The 25,094-nt window shown below is 36.9% G+C and overlaps 1 long non-coding RNA gene across 7 annotated transcripts in view; it reads left to right on the forward strand.

The window, feature by feature from the left end:
• Nucleotides 1–2,893: 2,893 nt before the first annotated feature.
• Nucleotides 2,894–25,094, forward strand: part of LOC103351248 (uncharacterized) — a 406,717-nt gene continuing 384,516 nt past the window's right edge. For all 7 annotated transcript variants that reach the window (XR_011380454.1, XR_011380453.1, XR_011380450.1 and 4 more), the window contains exon 1: nucleotides 2,894–5,914. This is a non-coding gene — a long non-coding RNA (uncharacterized lncRNA). The remainder of the gene's footprint in view (nucleotides 5,915–25,094) is intronic.

Consider the following 25,094-nt stretch of genomic DNA (forward strand, 5'->3'; position numbering starts at 1 on the left):
AACTGAGTAATGATTATTGTGAACACTGAGGAAAAGGTGGAGGAGAGAATGGGAGGAGAGTGGAAAGGAAGAAAGAAAAAAGGAGGAGGGGCAGAGAGATCTGTCAAGCACCTATTGCAATAACTGTAGGAAAACATGACTAACTGTGCCAAAGTGGCTGCAATCTACGAAAATAGGGAATGATTGGTTTAGGAAAAGAAAGTCAACAGTAACTGTTGAGAGGTGGCTGAGAGTTCCCAAAACAAGACAGAAAAAATAGGGAACTTCAAGGTATGAGACTTGAGAAACTTAAAGAAAGCTGTCATTTGCTGAGAAGTCTCGAGGCAACAGATATTTTCCAGTGGAGATATCAGAGTTCAGATTCAGAGCTGTTAGTCTTTAGGTGCTACTTGCACATTGAAGAAGAAAGTTAGGACAAGCAGATGGACACTGGTCTGGAATGCAGAGCAGTTCCCAGGCTGGAGAAGGAACTTGGAAGTCATTAGCAACTGTAAAGAAACGAAATTACTTCCCCCAGAGAATGAGCAAAGGAGGGAGGGGCTGTAGGCAATGGATATTTAATCTGATAATTAAGATGCTGTATCAATGATAATATGTTTAAATATTTAAATTAGTAATGTGTGGTAACTAGCCATAAGAGTTAATAAAATAGTCAATAAATCTGCCCTGATTTAATAGAGTTTATGCTGACATGATAATGGCTTTGTACAGAGAAAGGCAGGACATAGTTTAGCAGAGTTGTAGGAGAATTGGTAGTCATGACGGAATGGTCAAATACAGTTTAGATGCCTTGATGAATAAAGAGACAAAACCAGAAGCTATTGACATTAACCCAGTCTCAACTACATCTACTTTGAAAGCGTAAGCACACAGAAGATAGGGGAAATATTTGGAGCTACACAAATATGATACATAGCTATCTGAATTGTTACTGGTCATTAGGGAAAACATTAACCTCTCAATAGGAAAATTTTAAAAGCTGTGAACAAGATCCTCAGTAAAGAAACACAAATAGCTTTTGAATATAAAATATTTTCAATTTAGCTCATAATTTCTAATTTGTTTTATCTCATGTAAGCATGTATTTTCCACCTTGTATGATATAGGAAATGACCTCCTAAAATCTATATGAAAATATGGCCCCTTAAAATTCCCCAGAAGCACCATCTGGGATGCCACATATTTTACTGGAATTTGGGGTGGTTCTTGCCTAATATTTAGGGAAGAATTCTAACTACTGGCATAAATAAATGAGGCAGCATGTTCCATTTTAGGCTTTTATTTAGTGCGAAAGATGCATAGGAGAATGAGAACTGTATCTAAGAGAGAGAAGGGTAAATCTGGGTTCATACCGAGTACCAGGAACCAGCCACCAGTCACATGGAGGAGCATCTAGGCCAGGAAGCCTAGGGTGGGTGGCCTGAAGGCCACGTGCCCTGGAGGTGCAGGGCTACAGCCAGCCCCACTCCTGGCAAGAGGCCAGGAAACAGAAGAGCAGGACACACCTTGTCCACTTCCAAAGGGGAGTGGTTAATTAACCTGATTGGTTGATGGGCACACAGATGTGGCCAGGTAGGGGCATGAGGTCACACAGGGGCGTGGCGAAGGCATGGTCTTTTAGCTCACAAACCTAATTGATTTTAACCTGTATGCCTGCCTACTTCATATCTATAAAGCATAACTTTTATTTTTGTAAGATTTATAACTTAAATCTTGCTGTTTTCAGAAAAAGTTTTCTGTTCCAATTTGCGATTGTGTTGTGCACATCCTGAAAGGAGTGGTCTTTCTATTTTATAACATGAAAGCTCACAAGAAATTGCTGTCACATTTTTTTTTTACTGCAAACAGTATAGCCCATTTTGTTTTGAAATATTGCACACACGAGCACATACCCTCCATTGCTAAACAACATGTATGCCCTTGCTGTATAGACTCTGGTCTATGCTATCCTCCCCTACTCTCCCCTACTTTTACCTGTCTTACCCTGCCTGCCCTACACTATTCTGCTTTAATAAAATAAGTGCTACTCTCAACGCTCTGATGATGGCATCAGCTGAGACAGAATCTATAAGCATTGCTGTTGCAAGTGCTGAATGGGCCATATTTAGTCTATAGTTTTATATATATATATATATATATATCCATTTTCTTTATCTATTCATCTGATGGATACCTTGGTTGATTATCTACCTTGGCTACTGTGAACAGTGCTGCAATAAATATGGTAAACATGAAACAGTTATCTATCTGATAAAATCATTTCATATGTTTTGATATGTATCAAGTAGTGGGATTATTGTGTAACTTCAATTTATTTAAAAATTCATATTTGCCTTACTGTAATATCTGCCATCTACTAAATTTGCCCATATACATGGGTTTATTTCTCAGCTTCAATTCTGTGCAACTTGTCTGCCTGCTTTCATTCATCTACCAGGACGTCATGCTATGTATGAATTATAGAGATGTAATAGCACCTATTCATGTCTGCTAGGGCTTGTGTTTACTGTAGTTTTTTTCCTGGGATTGTTCATCTTGATATTTCTGCATGTTTGATTGCTTATGAACTTTAGTATCAGTTATTCTTGATTCCATAACAATGGTTATTTAAAAATAATTGACAGTCTTGGGGCTGATGCTGTAGAATAACAGGTAAAGCTGCCAGCTGTGATGCCGTCATCCCACATGGGATGTTCCCAGCTGCTCCACTTCCAATCCAGCTCCCTGCTAATGTGCCTGGGAAAGCAGAAGAAGATTGACCAAGTTCTTGGGCCCCTGTATCCACGTGGGAGACCCAGGAGAAGCTCCGGGTTTCTGGCTTCTGGCTTTGACCTGGCTCAGTCCTGGCTGTTGTGAACACTTGGGGAGTGAGCCACTGAATAGAAGATCTCTTTCTCTCTCTCTGTCTCTGTAATTCTGCCTTTCAAATAAATAAATTAATCTTTTTTTACAAAAAGAGAAATAATTGACAATCTTATGACGGTGAGTCCCCACCCAATAAAAAATAACTCTCCAATTTTTTTGACAGGCAGAGTTAAACAGTGAGAGAGAGAGACAGAGAGAAAGGTCTTCCTTCTGTTGGTTCACCCCCCAAATGGCTGCTGCTGCCGGCGAATGGGCCGCTCTGAAGCCAGGAGCCAGGTGCTTCCTCCTGGTCTCCTATGTGGGTGCAGGGCCCAAGCACTTGAGCCATCCTCCACTGCCTTCCTGGGCCACAGCAGAGAGCTGGACTGGAAGAGGAGCACCAGGACAGAATCCTCCGGCGCCCCAACCAGAACTAGAACCCTAGGTGCAGGCGCCGCAGGTGAAGGATTAGCCTAGTGAGCCATGGCGCTGGCCCAGAAAATCTTTAAAATTTTCCTTATGTAGAGTTTTCTAATTTCTTGTTAAGTGTATTTCTAAATTTTAAATTTTCTTTGTTATTTTTGGAAATATCTTTGATGGCTTCACTTATTGAAAAGTGATACTATGGGCAATTACTATCAAAGCAGTTCACAAATGCTCATAAATGCTCTCTCTGTATTGTTCCCTATGTAAAACCGCTCCCTTCCTGTCTTAGTGCTTTTGATGCTCAGTTATGCTTACATGAAAATGACATCATCATCACCAATTCCTTTTTGTTTACTGTTTGCCAATTTATGCTTCTTTTATTGCTAAACATTTACTTCATTTCATTTAAAATGTATTGCTTAAAATAGGTAGCTTAACCCATTTGTAGTATATAATATGACCCCAACAATCTATTACTTTCTGACAGACTATTTTGTTTCTTCTTTTTCTTCCTCCTTTTGTTTGACTTATGAAATATAGAAAAAAATAAACATTTTTCACCAAGACAGATATTTCAAATTCTAACACTAGGTAAGGAATAATATAAGGGCACTAACAAGTTAGGGTTTGATTATTCTAATAAAGGAAATTACTGATTCAGCAAAAGTAATAGGTTATTAAGAGCAACAAGCATCTTGTTTGTTGAAAGCACCAAAATGAAATATATGATTAATGATACAGATATACAGACCTTAATATGGTTAGTGTATTTTATTCAGAAGATGAACTGTAACTTTATACAAAAAAATGTTTGTTAGAAAGGCAGTATGACAGAGAGGAGAGATAGATAGAGATCTCACATCTGCTGGTTCAGTCCCCAAATAGCTGTGAAGGCCAGTGCCGGGAACTCCATCCTGACCTCACACATGGGCGGCTGGAATATTTTTCTGCTGCCTGGAAAGGTGCATCAGCAGGGAGCTGGCTGGGAAGCGGAGCAGCTGGGACATGAACTGCGCCCAGGGGATGCAAGTGTTGCACATGCAGGCTTAACCCACTGCACCAGAACACTGTCTCTGACTTGACATTAAAAAAACGCATGATAATGTTGGCTTTGCCACATTTAGAAGTGTGACACTGAACAACTTAGTATGTTTCTTCACCTAGAAGATTATATTAAAATGCAATTAAAAGGTAATGGTTCAGTTGAATGAATTAATGTGAATAGTTAAGTACATATTAAGTGCAAAATAAATGTCACAATTCAAAACTATTTTCACTTTGAATACAAACTCAATTAGATTTCTAAAAACAGTGAGCTACCCTAATGAATTTGAAATGAACTTTATTCTCAATGTTTTATGTGATATATTTTAGAATGTATTTATTACATTCAAACTGGCTCAATAAATTAGATAAATAATTTGCTAAAGGGGAATGGAATATGTTGTGTACCATATCACTTTCAAATAAATAAATTAAAGAAAATTTTGACTGTTGTATTTTAAACAAAATATACTATGGAGACACGGGGTGGGCAGTTGGCCTACTGGTTTAGTTGCCACTTGGCAGCCTCACATCCCACACTAGAGTGCCTGGGTGTGAGTTCTGGCTCTGCTACAACTACACTTTCCAACCAGTGCCCACTCTGGGACTCAACAGGCTCTGGGGCATTGCCACCCATGTTGAGACCTGAACTGAGTGGCCTGACTTTGCACCTGTTGGAGAATGACAAATGGATGGATACTTTCCCTATCTGTCTGTCTCCTCAGGTATGTAATTCCAAGAAAAAAATAAATGCAATCATATATATTTTAATGATTTGTGACTGTTTTAGTTTGTATCAGTATATTTGAACATAGTTTCTTGTGATGATTTTTTAAGCCCCATGCCTATTTTCCTGTTAAACTATGAGTTTTTATTTTTACATATTTTTATTTGCGTTTAACTCTGGTGTAGCCATTAAACCTTTGATGATAGTGTAAAGAAAGAATGTTTTCTCTCAAGAATTAAATATTAAGTTAAAAAATATATTGGTGATACTTCCTTAATTTTCAAAGTAACTATAGTTTATTATACATACTATAAAGTATACATTACTACTTGCTGTACCATGCAGCTAATTGTGCTTAATTTGGGAACATATCGCACTTTAATTAAGAACATTCCTAGAAAATCACAATGCCAAAATTTTGCTTCACTAATTGAAAGAAAAGGCACACTAAGCTGTTTTATTAGTAATGTAAATGATCCTATTAAGACCAGATAATGATTTAGGAAACTATACTTTAAATAGGGTGAACTTTTGGGCAGAGTGTACAAAACAAAAATGAAGGACACGGTAATCAATTATTTAAGCAGGCTTGATTATTTCATGCTGTCAAATATTTTTACATAGTTATGTAATATAAAGTTTTGTTTTTGTTGCATATTCTAAAGGCTCATGTCTCAAAATTGGAGATGACATGTTTACTAGAAATGAGAACAATGGCATAATAGATAATGGGATTTTTGAATGCATGTATGTGAAAGAGATAAGGAAGCTTTGAGTTTACCAGAAAACCACACTTGTGATTATGCACTCAACATTCTGTGCATAAACAAATCTCAGTAGTGCTGGGACTTTATTACCCATCAATGGACTATGGTAGGTATACGAATATGAATGAAACAATCTGCAGTGTTATTTTCTGAATTGACAGACAGGAAAAAATTGAAATTGCTAATATAATAAGGCTAGTTAGACACGACATAACACACATGTATGAATAGTTCTTATACAGTCAACAAATATTTCCAGTGTAGGTGTTTGGCTTAGCAGTAAAAGTGCCAGTTATGGAGCCCACATGCCATAGCAGAGTATTGGGTTCAGTCACAGACTCTGACTTCCAGTTAATGCAGACCCTGGGAGGCAGTGGTGAGGGCTCAAGTAATTGGTTTCCAACCACTCACTTAAAAGACCGGGACTGAGTTCCTGCCTCTGGCCTTAGCTCCGCCTAGCCTCAGCTGTTGTTCATGACTGAACCAGTGTTTGCAAACTTGTGTGTGTGTGTGTGTGTGTGTGTGTGTATTTCTGCATCTCAAATAAATAAATAAAAGTCAAATAAGTACATCCAAAATGTAGTTTTCATTGTGGAGTAGAGAATAATTTATAGTATATATTACTAATTGTAATATCAACATAAAATTTAGAAACCTTTCAAGACTCAAGTAAGTAGTTTTGATGAACTTAGCATGCTTATAATATGTAAGAAATATATATTATAATTATAGCATTCATTATAATTATACATAAGAATTTGATGTTGGAAAAGTGAGATTATAATGTTTATTATTGTTAATCGTTGAATCTTTACAATACAAGAGTATCAGCAGATGATTTAGTTTTTTATTTAAAAAGATGACAAAATAACATTTTTTAGATCAATAATTAGTAGACTTTAATCTATCATAGATGATATTTTAATATAAACATGAATTCAAGAATTAAAAGTTAATTAAAATACAGTTTTCTAAATTATACTGTTATATAAACACAAACTAATTTCTACTTCTACAAATATTTTATCATGAATATGAATAAATATGCAGTTCTGTAGACTCAGAACTCGAATTTCCTACGCAAGTCCACCTACCTGGTATAGAGTTACCTCCTCCCTGCCAAAAGCAGGGCTAGCTCTCCTGATTACATGATCTGATTCTAATGAGATTCTAAAATACTCTCTAGAACTAAAATATTTTGAAATACAGGTGAAATATGATAACAGAAAGATTTATCTTTAACATTATCCTGCTACAGAAGTCAGAGGCAGTTGACTTTGATATAGTGGAGCTCAGACTCATAGATCCACATTAGATTTTAGAAGGATTTTTCAAAGGCACTATTTATTCCTACGGAAAAGACATTGAACTATTGTTGCCAGCTTATCATGTATATTGTTTAAGACTAAAAATTCCTATAAGAATGGAAATATTTGTGTTAATCATATTACTTTATAATAATGAAAATAAAATTCAATATACATTAAAATCATCCTTAAAATCACACTGATATAAGGAGTTGACTTGGTGGTGCAGTGAGTTAAGTCACCCCATGAGACGCTGCCATCCCGTGTTGGATGCTCATTTGAGTCCCAGCTTTCCGCTTTCAATACAGCCTCCTGCTAATGTGCCTGGGGAAGCAGTAGATAATGGTCCACGTACTTGGTCCGTGCCATTAATGTGGAAGACTTCTTTGGAGTTCCATGCTCCTGGCTTCAGCCTGGCACAGCCCTGTCTGTTGTGGCCATTTGGGATGTGAACTAGCAGATGGAAGACCTCTGTCTCTCTCTACCTTTCCAATAAAATTAATGAAAATTTTAAATCCAAAATAAAAGGTATACATGAGGTTATAAGATTTTAAAATATTCCAGCACAGTGGAGAAATCACCTAGTAAATATGGAATTTAAAAGTATTAGAAAGTGGGTTGATTTTTCTTAGATTTTCTCTTTGATTTTCTCTCCAGGAAAACAACACAATAACCTTTGAGGATTAATAGCTAGGATTTGGCCCTTTGTACATCTTACATCCTTCCCTTTCTTCTTCTATCCCTCATTCCCTTGTGATAATTGCTCAGATTTACATAAATTGGGTGCTAAAACATGCTTTCTTTCATCTAATCTAAGCTTTATACTTTCCCTGGGAAAATTATAGAATACAGCACTGTGACTTAAAAGGAAGCTCACAGCAGGCAAGGTAAGAATCAGGTCTGCAAGTGAAGCAGTCGCCTTTGGATTAGGGTAATCAGAAGCCGCCTGGTGGCAAACTAATTAAATTCCAATAGACTTCCAAATAATAAGGACATGAAGATGTATACTACTCTACTAGTGGTTGGATTTAGATAAGCAAACATCTGTTCTAATTAAAAGTAAAATAGAAGGAGGATACTTTACATACTGTTTTCCTTTTGATATATTTTGAAGTAAGTACCCAATGTGCTTTACTCCTTCGCCAACATGTGTAGCATTCAAGCGACATACAGCAATGAGATTATAGCAGATTCTGTGGTCACAGAATTTGTTTGTAAAATGTCCCTTCATGCAGGCATATTTCTCCTTCTCTGTGTTCCTTTTGCATCTAAGCAACTGTGCATTCTGCTGCTCCTTTCCTTTTGTTTTTGTTTTTATGATCTTGGAAATTACTTGCTTAATCTCTGAGCTCTCAGTGATGCATGCCTTAATTTCTGGACTTCATCTAAACATTCAAACACTGACCAAACAAATCCTTGCTTGGATTACATGAGCAACCTCTACATGTTCCTATCCTTTGTATTTCCTGGGAAGAAAATCATATCTTCCGGGTTCTACCAAGTGGCTCTGAGAAATTAATGCCATTCAAGGCCAAGCAGCAACAGAAAATGATGAACTTAAAATTTTTACATCTCTCTATCTTCCAGAAAAAATAAAATGGAATGGAATGGAATTAAATGAATACAATCTTTGATTCCATGTGGGACTGAAGGATAATCTAGTTGTTAAAACAGATGGATTAGGATTATCATGCTTTTTTAAGTATTGTGTGTGCAAATTTTAAATTATCTCTGAAAAGTAACAGAAATAATAGAAAATGACTCAGAAGGAAAGCAACTGTATTCTTTCCAGTTAAGAAAAAGCCTGTGCTTTCCGTGGTATAGGTCTAACTTTTACAGAGTTATCAGAGAAATGTAGTGCATTCTGGTAGCAGAAGAGAGCAAAGGCCCATAGGTTAACTTTCAAGGTGAAAATACTTATATTTTGGTTCTCAGTCTTCACATCTGAATGACAGAGCCATTAATACTCATTGGTATCACAAATAGAATTAGTTCTTTTTTCCTCTTCAAGATATGAACAAGGCTCTAAAAGGCGAGGAGAGTGGCACACTAGATGTGTTTCGCTAGAAGTGCTGCAGTCTGATTGTGGAGGGGCTAAGGACAAGCCCCCTGTAATTTATTGCATCCAAGTCCTATCTGTTGAAAGCTCTCATCATGTTTACCTTTGCAAGATGCTTATTTGTCTTGCCAAATTTGAATATCATGAGGTAAGATTTATAGTTCTTCCCCAGAATCCTGATACAAGGAAATGAAAATGAATATATTAGAAAAGGAGCCATTAAGAATACGTATGAGAATAATGAGAAAATCGATGATGATCAAGAAAGAGTTCTTTGACAATTTGCCATCCTATTTTAGGTTTTCTCTTTTGGCTTTTCATTCACCTATGCTTAAATTGAAGTGCATTTATTAGATTTTTATTTACTATTAATGTTTAGTTATGGTGTATAAAAAATGAAAATGATATATTCTAAGCACAAGAACCTGGAGATTCAGTAGAAATTACATTTTTTAAAGATTTATTTGTTTATTTGAGAAATAGAGTTACAGAGAGAGAGACAAGGAGAGACAGAGACAGAGAGTTTTCCAACTGCTTGTTCACTTTCCAAATGGCTGCAACAGCCAGAACTGAATCAGGGCAAAGACGGGAGCCAGGAGCTTCTCCTTGGTCTCCCATGTGCATGCATGGGTCCAAGCACCTAAGCCACCTTCTGATACTTTCCCAGGCACATAAGCAGGAAGCTGAAACAGAAGTGGAGCAGCCAGGACTTGAAAATACATAGAGTAAATATGACTTCAATTTTGATAAATCATGATAAAACTATCATATATTTAAGAGACTTGGGAAAATGATCCTCAAAGCATGTTCATATAGGAAGATAATAATGGGAAACATCAAACACAACCACAAACTCAACATGTATAACATACTACAGTTATTTTCATTAACTAAATGGATTGTTTTTAATATTACCTTTTAATAAATAAAGAGGACTTAATTCTCTCTCTGAACTATTTCATACAATTTAAAATTCCTTGATTGCCAAATCATTGGGAAGTTTTCCTAGGATTATCACCAAGTATTTTTTAATAGATACATATTTGTAGATTCAGGGACTCCTTTTTGTTGAGTAGAATAAATTCCACATTGACTATTTAAGCCACATTAATACCTAATCATTTGATTTTTTTCTGCCTGTGCCCTCAGGACAATACTGCTATAACTTGATTTCTGTGACATACTAAGAATTGTCAAATTACCATCATTCAAACACTCTTCTCTTCTCCCACATTCTCTTCTATGTTGTCCTGGAAAAAAAAATGGAAATGTATTTCTCAGAATATCTCAATTGCAGGATTCTAGTTCGATTAGTTAGAGTCTGTTAGTGAGATGCACACACATTCAATATGGAAGATAAAGAGAGGGGAACGTCATTAACCCCCAGGTGGTGGCAGGCACACCAAGTGAGTTTTGTGTGAACATCAAAGCACACATGAGACTGAGTCACTCCCTTTGGGGCTGCAGAATGGGTAGATCACTGGAATCCATATTGTGACACTTCTGTAACCTCCTAATTGTCTGAAAGGCAAAGACAAGTTTCTCTGGCCATTGCCTTCACCTGCTTCTAAACCCAGTGCATTTTCCATTAGGTACATTTCCTACTGGAATGTCTGGAGTATTTGTAAATACTTAGAGCTACTTCCTAAAACATGTTGAGTATGACTAAACCATGAGTAATACCAGTTTATGTTCTTATCAGTAACTGTGTCTGTTTATGCAGAGCCATATTTGTGTATAATTATCTGTTGATGAAGCAATGATTCAGAGAAGTTGTAGAATCTAATGGTATAATTAGCTTTGAACAAAGATTTCCATGAATTCAAAGGGATTAACTCATACATGACTAATGGCTTTTCTGAAACAGTTACTGCTGACAACTTTGCCCGGTCACAGGCAAAGAAGTGTTTAAAAAGAAGTATTGGGGCCAATATTAGGCAACAGCAAATTAACAGACAGGTTCCCATGATGGCATTCCATGTCATAGTTCAGACTGCTCCACTTCTGACCCAATTCCCTGTTGGTGGATCTGGGAAGGCACTGGAAGATGGCCTGAGTGCTTCAGCTCCTGCTGCCCATGTGGGAGCCCCAAAAATGGAGTTCTAGGCTCCTGGCATCTGCCATGCCCAATTCTACGAGTGGCAGCAATTTAGGGAGTAAACCTGAGATGATGACCTTTCTCTCTCTCTTTCTTTCTCTCTCTCTCTTTTAACCTCTCACCCTTTCCTCTTTCTGCAAATAAATATTTCAAAAGAAATATTAAATAATATCTGGAATATTAAATTCACAGTAAACTTTATTAATCTTATTGTAGTTTTTTCTGATTCTATTCATAACAAAGAGAGATAGTATTATTAGTAAAAACAATATTTCAGTACTCTACCTTCTCAAAAGTCATTAGGCAAGTGTTAAATTTAGAGTTGTCCTTGCATTTTAAGATATAGTAACTGCACCCATTATTTACAAAAAGGATATTTATAGCTATCATTTAAAACACCATGGCCGGCGCCATGGCTCACTAGGCTAATCCTCCGCCTGCTGCCGGCACACCAGGTTCTAGTCCCGGTCGGGGTGCCGGATTCTGTCTCAGTTGCCCCTCTTCCAGGCCAGCTCTCTGCTGTGGCCCGGGAGTGCAGTGGAGGATGGCCCAGGTGCTTGGGCCCTGCACCCATGGGAGACCAGGAGAAGCACCTGGCTCCTGCCTTCGGATCAGTACGGTGCGCCGGCCGCAGCGTGCCAGCCGCGGCAGCCATTGGAGGGTGAGCGAACGGCAAAGGAAGACCTTTCTCTCTGTCTCTCTCTCTCACTGTCCACTCTTCCTGTCAAAAAAATAAAATAAAATAAAAAAACACCATACTGACAGTTAATTATACACTCCAGGCATCTGATTGGAATAGAAAGTAAATCTAGAGAAACCACAGTTCATTGATTTAAAAAGTAATTTTAAAAAATATAATAAAAACAACAAATATCTAAGATATAGAAGTTTAGGATTATATAAACTATTGGGGTAAATATCAAATCTGCATAAAAGTAAAAAGTAATGAAAGAAATAAGAGATAAGTATATTGACTTAATAATTATGGAATTTTGTTAAGATTTATTTATTTGAAAGGCAGAGTGATGGGTAGGGGAGATAAAATCGATTCAGAGCGATATACAGAGAGAGAATGGGAGAGAGGAAGAGACAGTGAGAGGGATATTCCATCCCTTGGTTCACTCTCCAGTCAGGAAGATGGATTGGAAGCAAAGCACTTGCAACTCAAACTGGCATTTGGATATGGGACACCAGTATCCCAAGCAGTGGCCTAACCCACTGGATCACAATTCCAGCCCAGCGACTAATATTTGAAATATAATCCCCCATACTACATTATCACTGTGTGCCAAATGACTAAATTACTTTAGTTGTGGGCCCTGTAGCAAACTGGGTTGCCATTTTTACTCATACCTATGTATTCACCCACCTCAAATGCTTTTCTTGTACTTTTTTTTTTCTTATACTGATTTAAAATTCTTGGGGCTCAGCATTGTGGTGCAGTGAGTTAAGCTATTGCCTGAAATGCCAGCATCCCACAAGGGCATGGAGTCAAGTTTCACTTAGAATCTAGCTCCCTGCTAATGGTGTTTGAGAAAGCAGCAGGTGAATTTCAAGTAGTAGGGCCCTGCCATCTCCATGAGAGAGCCAGATGGACATGCAGACTTGGCTATTGCAGCCATTTCAGGGATGAAAAAGCAGAGCTATCTCTCTCTCTCTCACTCTCTCCCCCCCCCCCTTTATCTCCCCCCCTCCATTTCCCTCCTATATCTTTGTAGCTCTTCCTTTCAAATAAAAAATAGATCTTGAAAATAAAATTCTTGCAACCATCCTCTTCTCCCACAGAAAATCATAAAAATTCACATTATTTGTCATCTCTCACTGTCCAATGTCTTGCACAGTTATATCCCAAGTGTTTTTTAAGACACAAATATCTTAGTATTTTTTTTGTTTGTTCTACTTAATACTTTTGGTTGAATACTGTAATCAATACACAATTCTTCTTAAGTGCTGAAACTTAACTGAAAAGTGATCACTGTTAAATATAAGAGTGGGAATAAGAGAGGGAAGAGATGTGCAATTGGGGACATGCTCAAGCTGACTTACCTCAAACAGTAGAGTTAGAAACATACCAGGGGATTTGAATTCAATCCCATCGAGGTGGCATGTACCAATGCCATCTCACTAGTCCCAGTGATCAATTTCTGTTCACAATTGATCGTAATGATAGGACTAAGAACCAAAGGGATCACATAAACAAGACTAGTGTCTGTAAATACTAGCTGATAGAATCAAAAAGGGAGAGAATGATCCAACATGGGAAGTGAGATACACAGCAGACCCATAGAATGGCAAATGTCCTAACAGCACTCTGGCCTCATAATCAGCCCTTAAGGCATGCAGATCCGGCTGAAATGCCCATGAGACTATTTCAGGCATGGAAAGCCAAGACACTCTGTGGGGGGGGGGAACCCTACATGAAAGATCTCTGGGAGTGAGATCCCAGTGGAAAGAATGGGTCATCAAAGAAGGAGGTACCTTTCTACCATGGCCTTGTCTAAATACGATCAGAGTCAGTGAACTCAGGGGGCTTCCATAGCCTTGGCAGCTCATGACAAGAGCCTAGCATGATTACTGATGCCACAAACAAGAGTGTCAATTTGTTAAGTCAACAACAGGAGTCACTGTGCACTTACTCCTCATGTAGGATCTTTGTCCTTAGTGTGCTGTACATTGAGATTTAATGCTATAACTAGTACTCAAACAGTATTTTTCACTTTATGTTTCTGTGTGGGGGCAAACTATTGAAATCTTTACTTAATATATGCTGAACTGATCTTCTGTATATAAAGAGAATCGAAAATGAATCTTGATGTGAATGGAAGGGGCGAGGGAGTGGATAAGGGGAGGGTTGCGGGTTGGAGGGACGTTATGGGGGGGAAGCCATTGTAATCCATATTCTGTACTTTGGAAATTTATATTCATTAAATAAAAGTTAAAAAAAAAGACACAAATATAATCATACCATTCCACTATCTTACTTTATTTTTTTTTTACAATTGATCTATTTATTTGAAAGGAATAGTTATACAGAGAGAGGGAGAGACAAAGACATAGAGAGAAAGAAAAAGAGAGAGATCTTTCAACCAGTGGTTCAGTCTCCAAATGGCCACCACAGCCAAAGCTGGCCACACTGAAGACTGGAGATTCTTCTGGGTCTCTCACATAGTTGCAGGGACCAAATCACTTGGGCCATCTTCTGCTGCTTTTGCAAGATAATTAGCAAGGAATTGGATCAGAAGTAGAGCAGCCAGATCTTGAACTGGTGCCCAAAAGGGATGCCAGCCTTGCGGTGGTGGCTTTATTCATTATGCCACAGCACGGGCCCTCCTATTTGAACCTTTCTAGAAATGCTCCATACCTTAGTACTATTGATATTTATTTTTCTATTGTGGTTTCAGCTTAGGCTACGAAGACATATTACATTTTTAACTATATCTTTCTTCTCCCTTTATTTTTATTCAAGGCAGATTTTTATTTCATTTTCATTGTTAATGCTTTCTTTTGTTAAAAACATTTTTATTTTTTACAGGTAGAGTGGACAGTGAGAGAGAGAGACAGAGAGAAAGGTCTTCCTTTGCCGTTGGTTCATCCTCCAATGGCTGCTGTGGCCGGTGTACTGCGCTGATCCGAAGGCAGGAGCCAGGTGCTTCTCCTGGTCTCCCATGGGGTGCAGGGCCCAAGCACTTGGGCCATCCTCCACTGCACTCCCTGGCCACAGCAGAGAGCTGGCCTGGAAGAGGGGCAACCAGGACAGAATCCGGCGCCCCGACCAGGACTAGAACCCGGTGTGCCAGAGCCACAAGGTGGAGGATTAGTCTATTGAGCCGCGGCGCCAGCCAGTCATTGGTATTTTAATTGGGATCACAGTGAATCTGTAAGTTGCTTTTGGTAGTATAGACATTTTGATGATATTAATTCTTCCAATGTACAAGCATTGAAAATTTTTTGATTTTTGTGTCTTCTATTTGTTTCTTTAATTTTTTTTAATTTTCACCATAGAAACCTTTCATCACATTGGTTAATTTATTCCAAGGTATTTAATTTTTTATAGCTAGTATGAATGGCCTTGAATTCATAAGTTCTTTTCAGCCATGATATTGTTTGTGTTTACAAAGTCGATGGATTTTTGCGTGTTCATTTTATTTCCTGCAAACTTACCAGATTTAAATTATGAATTCCAATAGGCTCTTAGTGGAGTCTTTTGGTCCTTTTATACATATATATATATATGTTATATATATATATATTTATATATTTATATATATAAATATAATATCATGTCATTTGCAAACCAGGTTCATTTGACTTCCTCCTTTTCAATTGGTATCCCTTTGATTTCTTTTTCTTGTTTAATGTCTCTTGCTAAAACTTCCAGGAGCATATAGAATACCAATGTTTAAAGTGGGCATCCTTATCTGATTCTGGATCTTAGTGGAAATACTTCCAACTTTTCCTCATTCAATATGATGCTGGCTGTGGGTTTGTCTTGATTGTTTAAGAATGTTCCTTCTATACCAAGTTTGCTTAAGGCTTTTATCATAAAAGTGTGTGGTATTTTATCAAGTGCTTTCTCTGCATCTATTAAGATAATCATATGGTTTCTTTCTTCCATTTGTTAATGTAATGTTTCACAGCAATTAATTTATGTTTGCTGAACCATCCCTGCATACCAGGGATAAATTCATCTTGATCAGGGTGAATTATCTTTCTGATATGTTGGTAGATTTGATTCACTAATATTTGGTTGAGGATTTTTGCATCTGTGTTCATCAGGGGCGCTGTCAATAGTTCTTTGTCTTTGTTCTGTCTTTTTCTAGTTTGGAATTAAGCTGATGCTGGCCTCAAACAAAGAATTTGGATTATTCCCTCTATTTCAATTGTTTTGAATAGTTTGAGAATAATTGGAATTAGCTCTTCTTTATAAGTCTGAGAGAATTCATCATGAAGCCATCTGGTCCAGGGCTTTTCTTTGTTGGAAGTGTCTTTATTACTGATTCAACCTTAGTTAATGGTCCATTTACATTTCTATTTCTTCATGCCTCCATTTTGGTAGATTGTATATATCCAGGAATCTATCCATTTCTTCTCTATTTTCCAGTTTGTTGGCATATAGCTGTTTGTAGTAATTCCTGATTAATCTTTTTATTTCTGTGGTATCCATTGACACATCTTATTTTTCATCTCTGATTTTATTTATTTGAGTCTTCTCCCTCCTTTTTAGGTTAGTTGAGCTAATGGTGCATCACTTTTGGTTATCTTTCAAAAAATAGCTCTTCATTTCATTGATATTGTTCATTTTTTTCAATTTTTTATTTCTTCTCTAATTTTGATTATTCTACTAATTTTGGGTTTGGTTTGTTGTTGTTTTTAGAGGCCCATGAGATGCATTGATAGCTCATTTATTTCGTATCTTTCCAATTTTTTGATGTAGACAGTAATTGCTATAAACTTGCTATTAAGCACTGCTTTTACTGTATCCCTTAAGATTTGTTTTGTTGTGTGTGTATATATATATATCTTCATCCATGTCCAGGAATTTTTTTATTTCCCTTTCAATTTTCAAATGACCCGCTGTTCATTCCAGACTGTGTTATTGAGTCTCTATGTGTTTATGTATTTTCTAGAGATTATAACGTTATTAATTTCCACCTTCATTCCATTATGGTCAGAAAAGATAAATGGCATGATTTCAAGATTTTTTATTTGCTGAGATTTGCTTTGTGACTTAACATATGGTCTATCCCAGAGAAAGTTCACTGCACTGATAAAAAGAATCTGTATTCTTCCACTGTGGGATGAAATGTTTTGTAGATATCAGTTAGGATTATTTGGCCTGCAGTGTAGATTAACTGTTGTTTCTTTGCAGAGTTTCTGTCTATTTGATCTGTCCATTGATGAAAGTGGAATATTGAAATCCCCCATTACTATTTGTTGGAGTCTAGGTTTCCCTTTAAATTCATTAAATTTTTAATAGCCAGGTGTCCCGGCATTGGGATGCATATACATTTATTAAGGTAACATTACCCTGTTGAATTGATCCCCTAATCATTACTTAATATTTAGATGCCATTACTTATAATGCTTGGAACATATTTTCTCCAAATCAACTTCACAATTTTACTTTAAGTAGAGATAATTGCAATCAAGATACGAAGGTTCTAGAAGACTGTAAGCATGCTTCAGCCACTCAATTCCCTCTACCTTGTTACCACAAGGTCTTCCTTGAAGGAAATGAAGAAGAGTTTTCCCAAAAAGCTGTGTTAAAGGGGACATCTATGGAAGTGAGTGCTGACTACTGAGAGAGAGCACAACTTTTCCCTCCAAAAAGAATACATCTGATATATTCTATCTTATTCCATGGGCCACAATGAGCATGTGCCTTTTGAAAAGCCCACAATAAACTCTTACACTGTAGTCAGTTGACTTTGGAAAAGGATTCTAACACAATCTAATGAGAGAAATAATAATCTCTTCAGTAAAAGGTGATAGGACAATTGGAGATATGTATGTATAACTTTTGCATATATATCAATTACATATATGTATGTACCTTTTGCATAGATATATTTTCACATATATATGTAAAATATTGCAGTTTGATCCCTCCCTCACCCCACATATAAAATTAAATCTTTATACATATTTCATACATCTTTTTGTACATATATATGTGTGTGTATGTGCATATATATATTTATATATGTCTTTGACATATATATATGAAGAAGAATGAAATTTGACTCCTCCCTCATCCCATACACAAAAATCAACTCAAAATGGTACATAGTATTGCTCCTTATCAAATCATTACCACAAAGCATTTATTAAAGGACCTTCTCTGGTAGTTGCTGTGCTAAAATTGTGAAAGCCAAAATAGCCAATTGGAACCACTAGGCCAAAGAAAGCTATGAAGCACCTGAACTTTTTATTGATTCTGGCAGTATGTTATTCAAACAGGCAACAAACTTCTACAGAATCCCAAGACTCAAGAGAAAAGTATTTCAACCTGAACAAAAGGGGATCTATGACAGAACTTAATTGAGTTATAATAATTATCAGCTACTTTTATAAAACAGCTGAATTTTTTAAAAGATACAGCACACACACACACACTCTTAAAGACAGTGAGAGGGAGAACTTCCATCTGCCAGCTTACTCCCCAGATTGCCACAAGAGGCAGAGCTGGGTCAGGCAGAAGCCAGGAGCCTGCAACTCCATCCCATTCTCCCCAGTGGGTATCCAGACCCTAAGCACTTTGGCTGTTATCCACTGTCTTCCTAGGTGCGTTTTCAGGAAGCTGATCCAGACATGAAGCATCTAGGACTGGAACTGGCATCCTGATATGGGATGCTGGCTTTGCAAGTGACAGTTTACCATGTTGTACCACAAACCTGGCCCAAAATATCAAAAATTTTGAATAAAATACATGGCTAGCTTTTTAATATACTTCAATAATATTATGAGCCCCTTCTGGGATGTTATGCTTCATACATCCAGCAGATCTTCCATTTGTGATAAATGTAATAATATTACCATTTAGATATTTGTATTTAGATATTTACAGGTACAAAGATTCTAATCAACTTGGTGAATAGTTTGAAATAATTTCTTTAAAATACTTTCTTTTAACTAGTCTGGAGCTGTTAGCCATTCTATTATATAAAATATCTTCTGCTAAAAGATACATCATAATCATGATTTATTGCTACTTCTCTATAGAGGAAGTAAGAAAAAAACATTGAGATGTAGTTGCATTCATTTCATATAAGCAGTTTCTTTATCAAGTTACTTTAATAATTCTACTCACTATGTTAAAATATGATATATCCCAAATAATTGAAGATCATGCATCCACAAATGGAAATTGACTATTAGAAGAAAGCATAGAAGAAGACAACCTAAAATATTCAGGTATTATCCCAGTAGTATTACACATCTTGCTTAACTTTATAGTTGAAATTATAAAAATTCTTATTTTCACTTATGCTTTATGAATGGGTTTAAATCTTTCTGTTCATTTCTGGTTGTACATATAAAAATGGCTGATGTCCTTGTTACTATTTTGTTATTGTCGTGTACTTTTTGTACTTCAGTTATTGGCCAAGGCTGTTCCAGTAAATGGAAATTTAGAATTCTTCACAGAGAAAACCAAAATTGACTAGACAATTTTACCCTCACTGAGATACATGAGGGCCAACATGCTAAGAATTGCCCTTCATGGCGTAACTGGAGGACATTTCCTGGATGTTATAAAAATGGTGTTAAAGATTATTTCCCTCTGGGCTTGATTTAGAAAAAGGAACAAAGCAGGTGGAAATGTGCTTCCACAGGAAGCCCTTCTTTTGACATACGTTAAGGCCCTTTCAACCATCAAATAATAGAGAATGAGAGTATTATTTAAAATAATAGATCACAGTGTTAAGGTGCGTTAGACAATAGCACCTAGCCAGAAGAAATGTCTGATTTTAAGGTTCATTTAAATAGATACAGTTAGTTAACGATAGATACACAGTTTATTTTTCTTATTTTTAGAAGATTTTGCACAATTGAGCTCATACCCTCCTTCATCCAAAGGGAACAATGAGATGATTTTTTCTTTACTTTCAAGTTTGGGGTAATTTTGGGCTCTTAGAAGAGTTGCAGAGATAGTGGCACATCCTCCACCCATCCCCCTTTAATATTAACACATGACACACCATGGACATTTATCTTCTAATTTTGCTTTGGTGGCAAAAATCATAGGAGAACTTAGGGTCCCTATTTTTTAAAGGTTTGTTTATTTATATGTAAAGAAGAATGACAGTGATTGAGATAGTCCTTTCATCTACTGGTTTACTTTCCAGATCCTGCACCATCCAGGGCTAGGCCTATCAAAATTAACAGCCAGAGACTCCATCCAGATTTTCCAAGTGAATGGCAGAGACCCAAATATGTAGGCCATCATCCACTACCTGTCTAATACATTTGGTAAGAAGCTGGATTGGAATTAATGTAGCCAGGGCTAGAACCAGCATGCCAATATGGAACCAAGGCATCTCAAACAGCAGCTTAGCTTTCTGCACCCACCCCAATCAATCATTCTTTCATTTGATGACTATTCATTTGATAGCCCCATTCACTTGATTAAAATAGAATACTGCAAAAGAGGTTGTAGTGTCAGGTACCATGATAGATGGTAGGGACAGAATAGTGAACAACAGACAATCTCTGCATTCATGGAATTATCCTTAAGAGTGAAAGAAAGAATATTGATAAATATTCATATTCATAGTAGAATTCCATTCATAGTAGAATGGATTGTGCTCAGTGGTATGAACAAATTTAAAGCAGGGAGGCAGCCAGACATTGTCAGGGAGAAGAGCTGCAGCTTTAAATATTTCAGTCAAGGGTGGCCTCACTAATAATAATTTAAATGAAAACATAAACGTTTAATATTTGAGTTTTACAAGTCCTGAAAAGTGCATTCAAACAAGGGGGGGTCATCGAGAACGGAGACTCTGAGACAAGAGCATGAGTATAAAACTCTAGTAGCAAAGAGGAAGCCAACATTATTGTAGCAAAATGACAAGGTGTATGCTTGCCTTTTGACTTTTGTGCCTACAGTTCCCTGTGTCTGCAATACCTTCGCTCCCAAAGCACGCTTCTGACTTTTAACCTCCCCTAAATATATGCTCAAATTCAATTTGTATTTGAGTTGTACTCTTCCCAATTTAATATTGTTGCCTGCTGTTCCTCTCTCCACCTGTCATTCTAGACCCCTCGTGCCCTGAAATACTTCTCTTTTCCTTGGTAGAATTTTTAATACAGGATATAATTTATGCTTTAAATAACAGTTGTATTTCTTCCTTGTTGAAGACAAGCCTATGAAGGCAGTGATCTCTCTGGCTTTGTCTACTGATGGATATCAAGCGCCTAAAAGAGTGTTACCACATGAAAATATTTGATGGCTAAATCAATGAATGAAAGGAAAATTATTAATTTTTAGCAAATGCATAATTAAGTAGAAGGATTTAGTCAGGGGGAATGAATAATAACTTAGCTATGTTCTTTAGAATAGTCAGTTAGGGGGTAATTGTGGGAGCAGGGACACAAGCCATGAATGGAGGAAAGTGATACAGGCTCCTTGGGCTCCAGTGGTTTGTGATGAGCTGATCAGCATCTGAATGTTTATTTTCTGGTGGATTAGATGTTAATTGTAAGAGAAAGAGTAACATCAAGTTTCATGCCAAGAACTTGAGTTGAAGGAGCTACAAGAGGCGTAGCTTTAAGAGCAGAGATGGAATCAGGAGTTCCATGGTAAATTTCATTACTGAGAGAATGAATGCAGGGGTCAGAGTTGTAGTTTGGTGGATGACCCACGGCTCCAATGCCAGAATCCCATATCAGATTGCCAGTTCAAGTCCATACTGCTCTGCTTCCATTCGAGTTTCCTGATAATGATCCTGAAAAGGCAGTGAAAAATCTCCCAAGTTCTTAGACTCCTGCCACCCATGAGAGAGACACAGATGGACTTCTAGGCTCATGGCTTCAGGCTGGCTTGACTGTAGCTATTGCAGGTATTTGGAGAGTGAACCAGGGGATGGAGTATCTCCTCTTCTCTCTTCTCTTCTCTTCTCTTCTCTTCTCTTCTCTTCTCTTCTCTTCTCTTCTCTTCTCTTCTCTTCTCTTCTCTTCTTTCTCTCTCTCTCTCTCTCTCTCTCCCTCTCCCTCTCCCTCTCCCTCTCCCTCTCCCTCTCCCTCTCTCCCCCAACCCCCTCTCCTTCTCTCTCTATGCCTTTGAAATAAAATACATATTTTTTTTAAAAAAGAAACATTGACCTTTATTTAAAAAAAGAGTTCAAACAGAGATGTCCAGAAATAGAACACTGGGAACTCAAACATCTGGAGAGGTGCAGATTAAAAAGGGGCTGGAAGATGCGAAGGAAAAGCAAACGTTGAAGTAAGAGTTGAATCAGTCGTGTTTGAAGTCCTGGAAATGAATGGTAGGTGTGATCAGTTTTGTCAGTTGTTACTGGTAGTTCAAATAATTTGGACTTCTTACTTATGATTTAGTATTAGCTTAGTAATATGGAGGTTATTTGTATCCTGGCCACACCATGTAACAAGAACCTCTTTCCTACTGGACCTTGACCACCCCTCCCCATTAGTACTCTCCAGTCTTTTTTTCTTTCTGGAATATGATTGCCACTAACAATCCTTTCCCTTGACCATAAAATATCACCTTATTTTTCCTCTGAAATTTTCATTCCTTTGAGCTTTAGTGGGTGAACTTCCAGAATGTGGCTACAGGTCAATCAAAATTACATTCACAATGCAAATGTGAAAGGTTTACTTGTAGGCCTATGTCTGCAACATCTTAGCTGGGTAAAACTGAGCAGGGTCTGTTTGAGTTTTAGTCCTTTACACAAGGTAAAGGGAGTGGATTCCTATATTTAGAGTTCACTATTTCTCAGCCAGAAAGGAGATCCCTGAACATTAGATACTGTGGCTCAAGTTCTGATACAATGATTGACTTTGCAAAAAGGACAAGATTCTAGAAAAAACATAGGAAACCAAACCAGATAAATTTTGTCTTGAGTAAGCCATGGGCACCAGTTCCCATTTATTTAGATTGTTTTGGACAGTTTACAACTCAGCTTAATTTCACCACGAGAGCTCAAAAACTTTATGATAGTGCATATTGTCACTACCAAAATCTCATTAAGGTTTGCATTTACCTAATTGAACTATGGAATGATGTGCAATGTTAATGAAATGACAGTGATTCAAATGTCATGGTGAAGATTTAAAGCAATAACAAGATTTAAGGAGACTAAAATTTTATGCTACTGTGTCTGATGGGCCAGTCATTTCATCAATAAATGTTTATTATCTCTGTAAAATCAACTTAATTTATTTTGGGGAATATAACTGTATCATAAATATAGGTAAGAGATGATAATTTTACTGCCATATATTATCTTGCTATAAATGGTTACATCGATTAAATGATATTTTATATTTATGTGTAGTTAAATTTGGTTGAAAGCATTGATTTAAAATTAATTGAATTTTCTCATGAATTTTCATTAACTTTAGACCTATTAACAGGGTCATTTCTAGACATTTAAAAATATAAAAGAGAAGGAAAGTGACACAAAAGTTTCAGACCCCATTAGGTTAAGGATTAACTTGGTAATCTAGTGTGTATTTTATGGTTTCCCCTGACTTTTGTGATCTCCTTCTCACATTAAGTGAATAGCTCTAAATGCGCATATACCTGAAAAGAAATGAATTGCTCATTCATTCGTGTAGTCCACAGTGTAATACATTTATCCACAAGAGATTTCAAGTATCTGTTGATTGATAGTACATCATTCAATACTCAGGTCACAGAATTCTAGGCATTTTAATAAATTTCTCCTGTTCAGTCACATTTTGACTGATGCCATTAAGGAGGAGAGGTGACCTAGGAGCACACCAAGAAATATTTGTCATTGTAAAGAACAGTAGATATCATGTCCTAAAATTTGTAAATCGTGATTATGAAAACTCTGTTTCGATTTCTAAAACATGTCAACTAAAATTAAAATCAATGTATGCCATATTGCTTAAAGTTTAATTTTACAAAAAATATATATTTTAATCTAACATATATTTTAATATAATCTTGTATTTGGTTTACTTAAATTTTATCACATGTTAATTAACAGAAATTCCATGAAAATCACTCCTCTTTCCCTAAAGCAATGGCAATGATGACATGAATGTCCCATGTTGCATTGCTCCATGGCTTTATTACAAAGTGCCTACTGCTCAAAGAAATGTTTCCTTCTGATGATAATCTAGAAATATAGACATTGACAGTCATCTGCATTTCATCTTCTTGTTTTTTCCTCAAGTTAATCATTAATTCAGTCAGTATATATTAATTTTATGACCACTACATCACTGTTGCTAATCTAGACTGTGAATCAGTTATAAAGTAAGAGCTGTAAATCAGACAGATGAGGTCACTGACCATATAAGGTCGGAAGCCAGGAGCAAGACCTCTACTCCGATCTCCCACACAGGTGGTAGGGACTGTCATCTCAGGTGCGTCAACAGGAAGCTGGATCAGAAGCAGAGCAACTGAAACCCAAGCTAGCGCTCAGATAAGGGATGCCAGTGTGGAAAGTAGTGGCTTAACTTGCTGTGGCACAAAACTGGCCCCTGTATTGTTTTGTAAGACTGTGCTTAGTTTCACAGGGAGCTGTCATACTGCCTTCCACAGCAGTTGCACCATGTTGAATTCCTCTTTTGCAGTAAAGGAAAGTTCCTTTCCTTCCACATCCTTGCCCCATTGGGGGTTGTCAGTGTTTGGTATTTCAGCACTTTAACATGTCTGTGGTAGTATCTCATTGCTGTTTTCATCACAAAAATTTGGTGACAAGTGATGTTGAGCATCTTCTCATATGTCTCCCTTTGGTGACATATTGTGAACATTTCCTTAATGGTAAAGTTTGAAATTTCCTTTTATATTTTACATACAAGTCTTTTAGCAGATATGTACCTTGGAAAGATTTTTTTCTTAGCCGAAAGTCTTTCTTTTCATTCTCTAAGCAGTGTCTTTTGTAGAAAAGGAAGTCTTTATTTTAATGGTATACAGCATATCAGTACTTTTTCCTATAGAACATATTTTGTTGTTGTTGCCCTAAACAGTCAACTGCAAAAGCCAAGGTGATCTAGATTTTCTCCTATGTTTTCCTCTAGAAGTCTTATAATTTTGGATTTTTCATTTAGAGCTATGCTCCATTTTGAGTTAATTTTTGTGAAAGTTATGTAGTCTAATGTCTAGATT

Source organism: Oryctolagus cuniculus, chromosome 12 (assembly GCF_964237555.1).
Source record: "Oryctolagus cuniculus chromosome 12, mOryCun1.1, whole genome shotgun sequence".
Taxonomy (NCBI): domain Eukaryota; kingdom Metazoa; phylum Chordata; class Mammalia; order Lagomorpha; family Leporidae; genus Oryctolagus; species Oryctolagus cuniculus.